This window comes from Schistocerca serialis, unplaced genomic scaffold (assembly GCF_023864345.2).
Source record: "Schistocerca serialis cubense isolate TAMUIC-IGC-003099 unplaced genomic scaffold, iqSchSeri2.2 HiC_scaffold_417, whole genome shotgun sequence".
NCBI lineage: Eukaryota > Metazoa > Arthropoda > Insecta > Orthoptera > Acrididae > Schistocerca > Schistocerca serialis.
The window spans coordinates 12,501-17,500 of NW_026047994.1; the positions used below are offsets into that span (position 1 = coordinate 12,501).

The following is a 5,000-nucleotide window of genomic DNA, read 5'->3' on the forward strand; positions in this document are numbered from 1 at the left end:
ACCAGCATGGAAGAACATCCAGTGCATCCTCTCCGCCACATGACACAATCCACACTATCATTACCAGACCGGGAGGTCCACCCAGAAAACACAATATCCCACCCTTCCGACATCCGCACATTGCTCAGCTAAGCCACGAACACCCACACATGTCCTACACAGTGGTGCACCCAACATCACAATACTGCCTCCTGTCACAGCACACAAACAATGGCAGGAATGAAAGACACAGATCTGCCACAACCATGGAATCGGAGCGCCGCCTGTCATGAGCCAAAAGTGCATCCTGACGTGACAAATCGGATAATACCGCAGGCATCCAATTACGATAATCACTATCAACGAACCTGCCGCCCCCCCCCCCAATACACCTTTCCCTACAACAATGTGTATCTGAACCTACGCTATATCGTACCTTAACCTAACCTATATCGTACCTTAACCTAACCTATATCGTACCTTAACCTAACCTATATCGTACCTTAACCTAACCTATATCGTACCTTAACCTAACCTATATCGTACCTTAACCTAACCTATATCGTACCTTAACCTAACCTATATCGTACCTTAACCTAACCTATATCGTACCTTAACCTAACCTATATCGTACCTTAACCTAACCTATATCGTACCTTAACCTAACCTATATCGTGCCTTAACCTAACCTATATCGTGCCTTAACCTAACCTATATCGTGCCTTAACCTAACCTATATCGTGCCTTAACCTAACCTATATCGTGCCTTAACCTAACCTATATCGTGCCTTAACCTAACCTATATCGTGCCTTAACCTAACCTATATCGTGCCTTAACCTAACCTAATTTGTGCCTTAACCTAACCTAATTTGTGCCTTAACCTAACCTAATTTGTGCCTTAACCTAACCTAATTTGTGCCTTAACCTAACCTAATTTGTGCCTTAACCTAACCTAATTTGTGCCTTAACCTAACCTAATTTGTGCCTTAACCTAACCTAATTTGTGCCGTAACCTAACCTAATTTGTGCCGTAACGTAACCCATGTTGTGCCGTAACGTAACCCATGTTGTGCCGTAACGTAACCCATGTTGTGCCGTAACGTAACCCATGTTGTGCCGTAACGTAACCCATGTTGTGCCGTAACGTAACCCATGTTGTGCCGTAACGTAACCCATGTTGTGCCGTAACCTAACCCATGTTGTGCCTTAACCTAACCCATGTTGTGCCTTAACCTAACTCATGTTGTGCCTTAACCTAACCCATGTTGTGCCTTAACCTAACCCATGTTGTGCCTTAACCTAACCCACGTTGTGCCTTAACCTAACCTACGTTGTGCCTTAACCTAACCCATGTTGTGCCTTAACCTAACCCATGTTGTGCCTTAACCTAACCCATGTTGTGCCTTAACCTAACCCATGTTGTGCCTTAACCTAACCCATGTTGTGCCTTAACCTAACCCATGTTGTGCCTTAACCTAACCCATGTTGTGCCTTAACCTAACCCATGGTGTGCCTTAACCTAACCCATGTTGTGCCTTAACCTAACCCATGTTGTGCCTTAACCTAACCCACGTTGTGCCTTAACCTAACCCACGTTGTGCCTTAACCTAACCCACGTTGTGCCTTAACCTAACCCACGTTGTGCCTTAACCTAACCTACGTTGTGCCTTAACCTAACCCATGTTGTGCCTTAACCTAACCCATGTTGTGCCTTAACCTAACCCATGTTGTGCCTTAACCTAACCCATGTTGTGCCTTAACCTAACCCATGTTGTGCCTTAACCTAACCCATGGTGTGCCTTAACCTAACCCATGGTGTGCCTTAACCTAACCCATGGTGTGCCTTAACCTAACCCATGTTGTGCCTTAACCTAACCCATGTTGTGCCTTAACCTAACCCATGTTGTGCCTTAACCTAACCCATGTTGTGCCTTAACCTAACCCATGTTGTGCCTTAACCTAACCCATGTTGTGCCTTAACCTAACCCATGTTGTGCCTTAACCTAACCCATGTTGTGCCTTAACCTAACCCATGTTGTGCCTTAACCTAACCCATGTTGTGCCTTAACCTAACCCATGTTGTGCCTTAACCTAACCCATGTTGTGCCTTAACCTAACCCATGTTGTGCCTTAACCTAACCCATGTTGTGCCTTAACCTAACCCATGTTGTGCCTTAACCTAACCCATGTTGTGCCTTAACCTAACCCATGTTGTGCCTTAACCTAACCCATGTTGTGCCTTAACCTAACCCATGTTGTGCCTTAACCTAACCCATGTTGTGCCTTAACCTAACCCATGTTGTGCCTTAACCTAACCCATGTTGTGCCTTAACCTAACCCATGTTGTGCCTTAACCTAACCCATGTTGTGCCTTAACCTAACCCATGTTGTGCCTTAACCTAACCCATGTTGTGCCTTAACCTAACCCATGTTGTGCCTTAACCTAACCCATGTTGTGCCTTAACCTAACCCATGTTGTGCCTTAACCTAACCCATGTTGTGCCTTAACCTAACCCATGTTGTGCCTTAACCTAACCCATGTTGTGCCTTAACCTAACCCATGTTGTGCCTTAACCTAACCCATGTTGTGCCTTAACCTAACCCATGTTGTGCCTTAACGTAACCCATGTTGTGCCTTAACGTAACCCATGTTGTGCCTTAACCTAACCTATAATGTGCCTTAACCTAACCTAAAGTGCGCCGTAACCTAAACTATATTGCGCCTTAACCTGACGCACGTTGTCGCTGAACCTGCTCTGTAATTGTTATGCAACCCGTTAAAGTAGTGTAGTGTTGCCTAACCGCAACCCTCGCAATATAGTTCGCTACTCGCACTGCCCGGTCCCCTGTGTATCGCGTCATGTTAAACACCTTGCAGGTGTTGCTGACTTTCCACATGCTCCTGCTATACACTGTAGTGTGGATAGCAGCAGGACGTACATGCCCCCCCCCCTTCCCCCCTGCCTTCGCAAGCTGGTCGGTGAGAAGTTTGCATGTTCAATGCCCTTCGCATGCCGACGTACTCAGCCTACGTTGTGGTACGGCCTGTCACCTGTCCGCCGATGTACGCAAAACCCACAAACTGTACTGCACATTGCTCCGTATGTACTGAATGATACATCGTGGCCCATGTGACCGTATGACGACAGCGCCTAGCAACGGCGGACCATACAGTCCAAATATTGTGCACGCAGCTACGTGTCGTCTCCCTATAAGAGCTGGATTGCAGTGTGGTACGCCATACAGACGTGTGGGAGGAACGGACGCCCTGGATGGCGATCAGCATGAGCAGTCTGTTGATGTAGTGGAGCGTGTATTCGGACGTAGTCGTCTCTTCTCACACACCGTGATAGCATGTTGCACCGCGTTCCACATCTGCGACATGCTGCAGAGGCGGGCTGACAGTCGTTCGCGCAATGGACACCGCATACGTACGGGGTCTACCTTCCACGTGTTCTCTAGGCGTGCACATGTTGTTGCGTCTATGTGGGCAGACGTAGTGTGTTGTGACACCTGACACAGGCATGCAATACTCGTTGCAAATGGCGATGGACGTGTACGTTTGCTGGTGACGTTACGCAAATGAACAACCGGTAACCCGTTGTGGTGCGGTTGTTCTCGCTAGAGGTGAATCAGTGTTGGCGACGATCGGTCGAGCTATTAACCGGTTGTTTCAGGGATACCCACCATGCCCACGAACGTGAAAGGGGACCCACCATGCCCACGAACGTGAAAGGGGATCTGGGTGTGAGGCGATACGCGGCGGTGGCTGGGTGGGACCGTCCCCGGCCGGTGAGGGGGGGCCGCCCGGCGTGCTGGCAGCGCGGTGCGTGGGCGCACGCGCTACAGCCGGCTGGTGGGGGCGGCCGGTGGCAGGCGCGCCGGCCGACGGACGCGGCAGGCGGCGCAGCTGCGCGCCGGCGCCCCCTGCTCGCGGCGCCTTGCGGCCAAAGTAGGTCCTCGCGGGCCCGGTGCGAAGCGCGGTGGCCATCTGCAGTGTGCTGGTCCGATTGAGGACTTTGTGCGCTGAGGATGCGCCGCCGCCCGGCGCTCGGCGCCGCGACGCCGTCTGCTGCTCGGTCGCCCCAGCGGTTCTCGCAGGTGGTTTGTATCGCAGCTGTGCGGACGTGTTGGCGCGTGCGCTGTGCTGGGAGAGTTCGCTTCGGCACCCAAGTAGGGCTTTTGTCCTTCTGTGGCGCTGGCGTTGGAGCTGCCGGTCACCGTAGGTGGCGCGTGTTGTCTCCCGCCGGCAATGCCACGACAGCACGCTCCCGGGCCTCTGTCGGCAGCGGCAAGCTCAGTTGGGAGCACGGGTGGTCGCACCTAAAGCGTCTACTCGCCTAACTCCGGGCGATTGCGCCTCTCTCGAACCCGACCAAGTACTTAGGACGGCGCTGCGCGCCGCCGGGACCTGAGAGGGTTTCGAGGTGTGTTGTGCAGGGGAGCTCAGCCTCCTCCTGTTTGCAGAATAATTGAGCGGACGCTTGCGTGTTCGCGCGGGCCCCCGGGACACACTCCCGGGCGGCCGGCTGCTCAGCTCTAGTTGACGCAGCTCCCTGGTTGATCCTGCCAGTAGTCATATGCTTGTCTCAAAGATTAAGCCATGCATGTCTCAGTACAAGCCGCATTAAGGTGAAACCGCGAATGGCTCATTAAATCAGTTATGGTTCCTTAGATCGTACCCACGTTACTTGGATAACTGTGGTAATTCTAGAGCTAATACATGCAAACAGAGTCCCGACCAGAGATGGAAGGGACGCTTTTATTAGATCAAAACCAATCGGTCGGCTCGTCCGGTCCGTTTGCCTTGGTGACTCTGAATAACTTAGGGCTGATCGCACGGTCCTCGTACCGGCGACGCATCTTTCAAATGTCTGCCTTATCAACTGTCGATGGTAGGTTCTGCGCCTACCATGGTTGTAACGGGTAACGGGGAATCAGGGTTCGATTCCGGAGAGGGAGCCTGAGAAACGGCTACCACATCCAAGGAAGGCAGCAGGCGCGCAAATTACCCACTCCC

The 5,000-nt window shown here is 51.5% G+C and overlaps 1 non-coding gene across 1 annotated transcript in view; it reads left to right on the forward strand.

Moving 5' to 3' along the window:
* The first annotated feature begins 4,533 nt into the window (after nt 1–4,533).
* The window catches only part of LOC126446716 (small subunit ribosomal RNA), a 1,909-nt gene continuing 1,442 nt past the window's right edge, over nt 4,534–5,000 (forward strand). Inside the window, exon 1 of the ribosomal RNA XR_007583422.1 lies at nt 4,534–5,000. This exon is cut by the window's right edge and continues 1,442 nt beyond it. This is a non-coding gene — a ribosomal RNA (small subunit ribosomal RNA).